This window comes from Bos indicus x Bos taurus, chromosome 15, assembly GCF_003369695.1.
Source record: "Bos indicus x Bos taurus breed Angus x Brahman F1 hybrid chromosome 15, Bos_hybrid_MaternalHap_v2.0, whole genome shotgun sequence".
Taxonomy (NCBI): Eukaryota; Metazoa; Chordata; class Mammalia; order Artiodactyla; family Bovidae; genus Bos; species Bos indicus x Bos taurus.
Genome location: NC_040090.1, coordinates 77884941 through 77895791, shown reverse-complemented (window position 1 = coordinate 77895791; position 10851 = coordinate 77884941). Strand labels below are relative to the sequence as shown.

The following is a 10851-nucleotide window of genomic DNA, read 5'->3' as shown; positions in this document are numbered from 1 at the left end:
CAACTTTTTCACTCTCCACTTTCACTTTCATCAAGAGGCTTTTGAGTTCCTCTTCACTTTCTGCCATAAGGGTGGTGTTATCTGCATATCTGAGGTTATTGATATTTCTCCCAGAAATCTTGATTCCAGCTTGTGTTTCTTCCAGTCCAGTGTTTCTCATGATGTACTCTGCATAGAAGTTAAATAAATAGAGTGACAATATACAGCCTTGATGTACTCCTTTTCCTATTTGGAACCAGTCTGTTGTTCCAAGTCCAGTTCTAACTGTTGCTTCCTGACCTGCATATAGGTTTCTCAAGAGTCAGGTCAGGTGGTCTGGTATTCCCATCTCTTTCAGAATGTTCCACAGTTTATTGTGATCCACACAGTCAAAGGCTTTGGCATAGTCAAGAAAGCAGAAATAGATATTTTTCTGGAACTCTCTTGCTTTTTGATTTAATTTGATCTCTGGTTTCCTCTGCCTTTTCTAAAACCAGCTTGAACATCAGGAAGTTCACGGTTCATGTATTGCTGAAGCCTGGCTTGGAGAATTTTGAGCATTACTTTACTAGCATGTGAGATGAGTGCAATTGTGTAGTAGTTTGAGCATTCTTTGGCATTGCCTTTCTTTGGGATTGGAATGAAAACTGACCTTTTCCAGTCCTGTGACCACTGCTGAGTTTTCCAAATTTGCTGGCATATTGAGTGCAGCACTTTCACAGCATCATCTTTCAGGATTTGAAATAGCTCAACTGGAATTCCATCACCTCCACTAGCTTTGTTCGTAGTGATGCTTTCTAAGGCCCACTTAACTTAACATTCCAGAATGTCTGGCTCTAGATGAGTGATCACACCATCGTGATTATCTGGGTTATGAAGATCTCTTTCATACAATTCTTCTGTGTATTCTTGCCACCTCTTCTTAATATCTTCTGCTTCTGTTAGGTCCATACCATTTCTGTCCTTTATCAAGCCCATCTTTGCATGAAATGTTCCCTTGGTATCTCTAATTTTCTTGTAGAGATCTCTAGTCTTTCCCATTCTGTTGTTTTCCTCTATTTCTTTGCATTGATCGCTGAGGAAGGCTTTCTTATTTCTTCTTGCTATTCTTTGGAACTCTGTATTCAGATGCTTATATCTTTCCTTTTCTCCTTTGCCTTTCACTTCTCTTCTTTTCACAGCGATTTGTAAGGCCTCCCCAGACAGCCATTTTGAGGTGCTTGGCAAGCAACTGACAATTCATGGGGAATATCAACTTTTATAGTACCAATATTTACGCTGCCTTTCATAAGATGTATACATAAAATACACAAATGAGTACTCAACCTACCAAGAAGTGGTACCTCTGCACACTGTCATTGACTTTGGATTATTGCTTGAATTGAGCAATATATAATTTACAGCACAGACTCTTAGACTCATCGGGGAACATAAAATTCTTACCCAAGGACAGTGTAACCCAATTGCAAATGTAATGAACACACATTGCATTGCATTTCTCTTTCCCATTACATTCATTTGCTCTCCACTAGGGGATGTGATTTTGAAAACTCTGCTCTTTATGTTGATGGTTTGCAGGGAACTGAGTAGGAGCTGAAAAAGAAACAAGACTTTCGTGTTCTCACATTACATTATACTTTCCAACCGTTTGAAGTTGGTGTAACTCTTCACTAAGTACTTGGCAAACTTTAAACCATACATCTGTGAAGCCAGGTTTTTTTTCCTTCACATTACCTTTCACCTACTTTAAAATAAACCATTCATTGTTCAAGAGGGAAAACTCAAATTTGTTTTTCCAAAGTAATCTATAATGGAGTAAAACATTGCTGGAAGGTTTGCAATTAACTAATTTACTGTGCAATAAATCTCAAAGGGAATGCAAGTTAACGAGGGAATCATTTTTCAACCTTCAATATTTAGGCCTTTATTTGCTTTTCTTAATTAACAAAATTTAAACTCTTTTTAAAATTAGAAAAGCATATGAACCTGATTTTCTAAATGTTTAAACTATACAGAAACATATACAATTAAAGGGAAAATGTAATACCCACTTTCATGTGTATCTTGATTTGTTTTAGTATTAAAATAATAGAAGCAAATGTATAGAAATAAAAAGTTTGTTTGCTAATTTTATTAGATTTAACTTTCAGTTTTGCCTATATTTTTCCAGACTTTCTCACTAGGAGATTAAAAAAAAAAACTATTTTAAAAATCATTCAGTTCAGTTCAGTCACTCAGTCATGTCCAACTCTTTCCGACCCCAAGGACTGCAGCACACCAGGCCTCCCTGTCCATCATCAACAATCTGTTCAAACTCATGTCCATTGAGTCAGTGATGCCATCCAACCATCTCATCCTCTGTTGTCCCCTTCTTCTCCTGCCTTCAATCTTCCCCAGCATCAGGGTCTTTTCCAATGAGTCAGTTCTTCGCATCAGGTGGCCAAAGTATTGGAGTTTCAGCTTCAGCATAGTCCTTCCAATGAATATTCAGGATGATTTCCTTTAGGATGGACTGGTTGGATCTTCTTGCAGAAATATAAATATCAGGCCTACTGTGTGCCCACCTGGTGCCATTTCCCAGAGGTGATACAAAGGTGAATAAACACTTAGCTTTAACTCTATGATAGACATTCACATCGAGTAAAATGGAAAGTTTCTACTCTGGCTGCTAAGGCCTCTCCTGATCTGACTTTGCCTGGCTTCCACTGCTGCCTTACATACCTTGCCTTGGAACAATAAGAAACTATTTATAAATTCTCCAAATATTCTAACCTTTCCCAAGCTTTTATGCCTTTGCAAATACTAGTTTCTCTACATGGATGCCCTTTCACCCTTGAAACACTTCATGAAGTTCTAGTCATGCTTCAAGTATCAACTCAAATATCACCTCCTTTCAATTACTTCCATGCCCCCAGTTAAGGCAAAGTTGGTTACCCCTTTGTCCTTGAATCCATAACACGCTCAACACACTATGTAAAGTGAACGTTTTGTAATTACTGATTTCTGTTTCTATCTAGAGTGAGCTTATGAAGAATGAGGAGTGAGAATTTACCATCTTTATACTCCTATTGACTATCCATCGTGAGTAATGTGCACAGTGCTCAGTTGGAAGCACACAGGAATGAGTGAGTTTCTCTTGCTGGATGCTGGGGAAGACTTCCCAGAGGAGCTGACACTTGACCAGAAATGTCTCAGGAATTCCAAGTAAAGAAAATAGCATGTGCAGAAGCATGTGACTTGGTGTGAAAGCAGTTGAGGCTTTTAAAGGGGGTTGTCCTAAGACTGAAAGATATTACCAGCTCTGTTCCAGCATTTGGCAGCAGGGTGGTGGGCATCTGGAAAGGGGAGAAGCAGAACTATTGGGAGACCACTCTCATGGTCTGGGTAAGAACTGATCACAGCCTCGATTAAGATTTTAGCAATTAGGACAGGAAAAAATTAAGAACAGAGAAATATTTAGGGGATAGAATTGAAATTAGATTTCATATAGGGTCCTGGGATAGAGATAGGGTTTTAAGCACTAAGTCATAGGGTGAGGGAGACCACTGGCCGTGGATGTGTGCAGAGTAGATAAGATTAGGGGCATACACAGCAATCAGAGCAGAAAAAGAAATAAAATGAATCCAAATTGGAAAAGAAGAAGTAAAACTCTCACTGTTTGCAGATGACATGATCCTCTACATAGAAAACCCTAAAGACTCCACCAGAAAATTACTAGAGCTAATCAATGAATATAGTAAAGTGGCAGGATATAAAATCAACACACAGAAATCCCTTGCATTCCTATACACTAACAATGAGAAAATAGGAAGAGAAATTAAGGAAACAATTCCATTCACCATTGCAACAAAAAGAATAAAATAGGAATATATCTACCTAAAGAAACAAAAGACCTATATATAGAAAACTATAAATCACTGGCGAAAGAAATCAAAGAGGACACTAATAGATGGAGAAATATACCGTGTTCATGGATCAGAAGAATCAATAGAGTGAAAATGAGTATACTACCCAAAGCAATCTACAGATTCAGTGTAATCCCTATCAAGCTACCAGCGGTATTTTTAACAGAGCTAGAACAAATAATTTCACAATTTGTATGGAAATACAAAAAGCCTTGAATATCCAAAGCAATCTTGAGAAAGAAGAATGGAACTGGAGGAATCAACCTGCCTGACTTCAGGCTCTACTACAAAGCCACAGTCATCAAGACAGTATGGTACTGGCACAAAGACAGAAATATAGATCAATGGAACAAAATAGAAAGCCCAGAGATAAATCCACGCACCTATGGACACCTTATCTTTGACAAAGGAGGCAAGAATATACAATGGAGAAAAGACAATCTCTTTAACAAGTGGTGCTGGGAAAACTGGTCAACCACTCGTAAAAGAATGAAACTAGAACACTTTCTAACACCATACACAAAAATAAACTCAAAATGGATTAAAGATCTAAACATAAGACCAGAAACTATAGAACTCCTAGAGGAGAACATAGGCAAAACACTCTCTGACATAAATCACAGCAGGATCCTCTATGACCCACCTCCCAGAATATTGGAAATAAAAGCAAAAATAAACAAATGGGACCTAATTAAAATTAAAAGCTTCTGAACAACAAAGGAAACTATAAACAAGGTGAAAAGACAGCCTTCAGAATGGGAGAAAATAGTAGCAAATGAAGCAACTGACAAAGAATTAATCTCAAAAATATATAAGCAACTCCTGCAGCTCAATTCCAGAAAAATAAAAGACCCAAAATAAAAAAATAAGCCAAAGAACTAAACAGACATTTCTCCAAAGAAGACATACAGATGGCTAACAAACACATGAAAAGATGCTCAACATCACTCATTATCAGAGAAATGCAAATCAAAACCACAGTGAGGTACCATTTCACACAAGTCAGAATGGCTGCTATCCAAAAGTCTACAAGCAATAAATGCTGGAGAGGGTGTGGAGAAAAGGGAACCCTCTTACACTGTTGGTGGGAATGCAAACCAGTACAGCCACTATGGAGAACAGTGTGGAGATTCCTTAAAAAACTGGAAATAGAACTGCCATACCACCCAGCAATCCCACTGCTGGGCATACACACCGCAGAAACCAGAATTTAAAGAGACACGTGTACCCCAATGTTCATTGTAGCACTGTTTATAATAGCCAGGACATGGAAGCAACCTGATGTCCATCAGCAGATGAATGGATAAGAAAGCTGTGGTACATATACACAGTGGAGTATTACTTAGCCATTAAAAAGAATACATTTGAATCAGTTCTAATGAGGTGGATGAAACTGGAGCCTATTATACAGAGTGAAGTAAGCCAGAAAGAAAAACACCAACATGGTATACTAATGCATATATATGGAATTTAGAAAGATTATAACGATTTAGAAAGATGGTAACGATAACCCTGTATGCAAGACAGCAAAAGAGACACAGATGTATAGAACAGTCTTTTGGACTCTGTGGGAAAGGGCGAGGGTGGGATGATTTGGGACAATGGCATTAAAACATATAATATCATATGTGAAACAAATCGCTAGTCCAGGTTCGATGCATGATACAGGATGCTCGGGGCTGGTGCACTGGGATGACCCAAAGGGATGGTATGGGGAGGGAGGCGGGAGGGGGGTTCAGGATGGGGAACACATGTATACCCATGGCAGGTTCATGTTGATGTATTGCAAAACCAATACAATATTGTAAAGTAATTAGCCTCCAATGAAAATAAATAAATTTATATATTAAAAAAAAAAGATTAGGGCATAGTCAGCAGGGCCGGGGGGAAGCAACAGAACAGGACTGCTGCCCCTCCAATCTCAGCTACTTTGTGTGTTCAGTAGACTTTGAGGGGCTGAGGGGTTCGCCCCTTGAGTCACTTACTGCCTTGCTTCCACGGGAAAAGTGATTTGAGTCCTAAACTGACGTTCAAACACATTTTTGGAACACTGCCCAAATGCAGCTCAGGACTGGCTGTTCAGAGGGATGTGGTAGGGAATCCAGGGCTTGAAGCCACTTTTTTTTTTAGTGCCAGTCTGAGTTAACTTATAATATGGATAAATAAGCACTGTTGCGTATCTGGAGAAATTACCACTTCACTGGATCAAATAAAATTTGTACTTTTCCACTTCCATTAAGTGGTTACTACCAATCTGCTTGTTAATAGGAAAAGAGATCAGCTTTCACAATGCTTTCTTTGCCTGCCAATAAGTCCAGAAGCTATTCATTTCTAGTTAATGATGAAAAGTATATGATGAAGGAAATCACAGCATTTGTACTGTGAAAACACATAGATGATGATATGGAAAATGAAAATCAGGTGTAAACAGGTTTTAAAAAAAGGAGAGGTAACAACTTGAAATGCCTTATGTCCTCTTTAGGTTAAAAAAAAAAATCTGTGTCATCACTGCACAAAACAGTTTCAGAAGAAGAAACTATTATTATATGCAATGTTTATAGTTAAACCTATCAGTGTCCTCTGGAAGATAGATCTTAATTGTGCGGTAATTTATACTTAGGGGGCCTTACAGACTGCAAAAGGAACAGGTTCTTCTACATTCACCCATCCTCCAGGAATGCTGGAAGGGCATGTGCTCTGGGTGGAAATAAAGACAACTGGGTTCCACAAGATGATCGCTAAAATCCAGAGCTTCTCCTGACTGTTTTGGCCCTTTGCTCTCAAAGCGTATCTTTCAAGGCAAGCAGGGGGCCAGACCTGAGTACAGGGCTGGTTGGTCTTGCTCATCAGCCCCAGAGCTCAGAACCAGGAAACACCAGAAAGGCGACATCCAGAAGTCAAGGTTTAGGACTAAGAGTCTAAATGAAGTTTTAACCAAAAGGCTAAAATCAAAACTTGGAGCAAAAGCCATGCACAAGTGGCAGAGGCAGATCCCAGAACACGGAGGTCAAGCCAGACCCATTCTGACAGGGCTTTCGGTCAGGGTTCTGGGCACACTCAGATGCTGTAACGTCGCCACGGTAGACCAGGAGGAGGCTGCAAATGGAGAAAGTCCCAGGGAGAGAAGCTGCCTTATGATGGGGGCTGGGTGGGGAAAGTGGTTTCCACTAGTAACTGACCTCTGGAGTGTGCCTTCATCATCTCAAGTCTCTGGGTGTTAAGCCTGAGAAGCCATATTTAAAGAGAACCAAACACAAAGTATAGCAGAACTCAGCTCACAGGGCAACACTTATCAATTTAGAAAAAAAAGTTTAGAGTATTCACTGTGCTCTAGTCACCGGACAAAACTTTGGAAATGCACATAGTGATCCATGAAAACATGAAAGTGTTAGTCGTCCAGTTGTGTCCGGCTCTTTGCAACCCCATGGACTGTAGCCCACCAGACTCCTCTGTGCATGGAATTCTCCAGGCATTCCTGGAGAGTGTTGCCATGCCCTCTTCCAGGGGATCTTCCTAACCCAGGGATCAAACCCAGGTCTCCCGCATTGCAGGCAGCCTCTTTGCCATCTGAGCCACCAGGGAAGCCCTAGGGATCCATACGTGGATGCTATAGTGTGCCACCTTGTTCTCTACTTGTGAGTGAAGGACTATTCCCTGGCTCTGGAAGTGCTGTAGGCAAAAAGCCCTCAGCTTTCAGACCCTTAGAGGGATGGCCTGAGTAACGAGGGGTGCACCACACTCCCAGAGGAGTCCACACTGCATGGCTGATCAAAGTGCAGTCCAGCACTCTCAGCCCAATTCGGAACAATACAGAAGAGTCATTCCAACTTCAGGGCTGCCCATAGGTTTGCTGAGGACTTCACTGAAACTGCATTGCTATTCAACTTCTCCTTCTGCCCCAACTTTCTTCCTGTCCTTCCCTTCCCTTCTCTCCTACAGGAACTGATGCCAAGTTCACCAGTCAACCTATTGCATACTGATCTCCATCTCAGAGTCTGCATCCTAGGGAACCCAACCCATGACAGCCGGTACCAGAAGTACCCATAAGCCTGGGATGGAGTTTTGGAGCTGGATCGCTGACCACCCACTTGGAAATGACGACCCCCACCACTGGTTAGCCCCAGCACAGGTAACCGTGCTATTACTAAAACTAGCACCAGTAATAAAGTGGAATGTATTTTTGTAGATGGATATTCACTAACACTAGGTGTGAGGTATCAGGTGTTTGGAGGGAAATAGTAACTCATGGGCAGTTCTTGTTAGGCAGGAGTGATTCTTTGGAAAAAGAAAACAAAAGACCAAGAGTGGCTGAAAAGCTCACTGTGAAAGCCATATGGCCTCCTTGGTTAACAGAAAAACAAGGCACTCGTTGCCTGCAGTGGAAAAGCTGAGAAAGCCAAGACCAGATCCAGGACTTAATATGAAAAGAACTAAGCGCCAAAAGAGGCAGGTCTGCTTTGCCAAGATCTGGGCTCTGACTGGGAAAGGACACAGCCCTCATGTGTGGTAAGATTCATCTGAGTTTATCACTCCCAAATCCCCAGATTCCTCAATTCGAGCCTGCAGAAAATACCCACCCATCCGATTCAGATCTACATTCCCTTCTCTCTTGAGGACAATGAAGAGATTCACCCCCAAAGACAACTTGTGCTCTTCTCTCTTTCCCTTACTCCCTCCCAAAGAGCTGTACCCACCTAACCTCTGACTTCAAGGATAATAACTAGATTTATTGTTGCTGCTTTTGTTCAGTAAACCTAAAACAGTAAGTTTGGAAACAACTTCACACTTCTAACAAAGCTGATTTTGTCACTGCCATGCAGGATAGCTCCCCAAGTCTCTGATACAGGAACAGAGAAAGCAGATGTAGATGGGGCGGGGGCGGGGGACAATGAAAGGAAAACTTTGCCAATCATTTCCTGCTCTTTTTCCAAGGACCCGCCAACAGGGGGCGCATTTGCACCAAAAGGTGGCCCGGGTCTTTGAGAAGTACCACACGCGCCTGGGCAGTGTCTTCCACACCCACAAGCCGGTGTGCGCGCGGAGACCGCCATTATTCCCAGCAAGAAGCTCCCCAACAAGATGGCAGGCTACGTCACACATCTGCTGAAGCGGATTCAGAGAGGCCTGGTGAGAGGAATCTCATCAAGCTGCAGGACAAGGAGAGACAAAGACAATCACGTGCCTGGCATTTCAGCCCTGGAGCAGGAAATCATTGAAGTAGATCCTGACACGAAGGAAATGCTGAAGCTCCTGGACTTGGGCGGTCTGTCCAACCTGCAGGTCACTCAGCCTGCAGTCCGGATGAATTTCAAAACACTGCGTGGAGCCGTTTGAGTCTTTTCTCCTGTGCTGTGATATTTTCAGTAAACCTTGGACAACAACAAATAATCATTTCCTGTTAGTCCTCAACTTAAATTCACATCTACTCAAACGTGATATTTGTCTCACTGTTCCTCCTGTTCACGTCAATGGCACTCAGACCTGACTGATGCAGGCCTGGCATAAATTAAGAAGGAAAAGGCTACTCACTCCAGTATTCTGGCCTGGAGAATTCCATGGACTGTATAGTCCATGGGGTTCCAAAGAGTCAGACACAACTGAGTGATTTTACTTCACTTCCACTCACTCTCTCATACTCCCCAGACTTGGAAAGACTTAGTCAGACCTACTACTCAATCGCCCAATCACAGCTGAGTGACCATATTATCATCTGAGTTTCTCGTCTACTCTCCCCTCTTCTCCACAGCTTGGATCCTATGTCCCGAACAAGGCCTGGAAGCTCTCTTTCTTTCCCAGCCATATGGTGTCCAACACTGAGTATGACTAGAGGTCAGAAGGACACCTCAACTTTTAGCTATAATTATAGCCACTATCTGTGGAGCTAATCCAAAGTAAGTACACAAAATTTTATTTAACAGAAAAAAATACTACTTAAAAATGCTTGGTTGACAGGCACAGGTATAGACCCAGAGAGTGTCTCAGGAGAAGAGTTCACTAGATTATAATTTCAAGCTATGTTTTAAATGCAAGGATTTGATATTGACTGCTCTAATGACCTGGACCCTCCTAGAGCCAGAAGGAAATATCCAGCATTTAGTCAAACTCTCACAACTGCAGGATCACTGCCAATGGTGACTGCAGCCATGAAATTAAAAGACGCTTTGCTCCTTGGAAGAAAAGCTATGACAAACCTAGATAGCGTATTAGAAAGCAGAGACATTACTTTGCCAATAAAAATCTGTATAGTCAAAGCTATGGTTTTCTAGTAGTCATGTATGGATGTTAGAGTCAGACTGTAAAGAAAGCTGAGTGCTGAAGAATTGATGCTTTTGAACTGTGGTTTTGGAGAATACTCTTGAGAGTCCTTTGGACTGCAAGGAGATCCAACCAGTCCATCCTAAAGAAAATCAGTCTTGAATGTTTATTGGAAGGACTGATGCTGAAGCTGAAACTCCAATACTTTGGCCACCCAATGGGAAGAACTTATTCATTGGAAAGTACCCTGGTGCTGGGAAAGATTGAAGGCAGGAGGAGAAGGGGACAACAGAGGATGAGATGGTTGGATGGCATCACTGACTCAATGGACATGAGTTTGAGCAAGTTCTGGGAGATGGTGAAGGACATGAGGAGCCTGGCATGCTGCAGTCCATGGGATCACAAAGAGTCAGACATGACTGAGTGACTGAACAACAACAGAGAATGGAAGAAACAATCTTGGATTACAGAACAAACTGGGAACAGCTCAAGGCTGAATGCCAGATCTGCATTATATGGGACATATCTGCTGAATGCCAGATTATATGGGACACAGATCTGCACTGTGTCCCATATAATCAACTAGAAAAATTAAAAAATAAAAAAGGAGCTGATGTTGACATGACTCACTCTCTCACAACTCCTCCTTTTGGGGGATCTCTCAGAAGACGCCAAACAACTCCTCCCCAAACCCACTAAGTCACCCTACCCA

General features: G+C 41.7%; 1 pseudogene; it reads left to right on the top strand.

Moving 5' to 3' along the window:
* Positions 1-7954: 7954 nt before the first annotated feature.
* On the top strand, positions 7955-10038 carry LOC113905139 (annotated as a pseudogene).
* Positions 10039-10851: the final 813 nt, after the last annotated feature.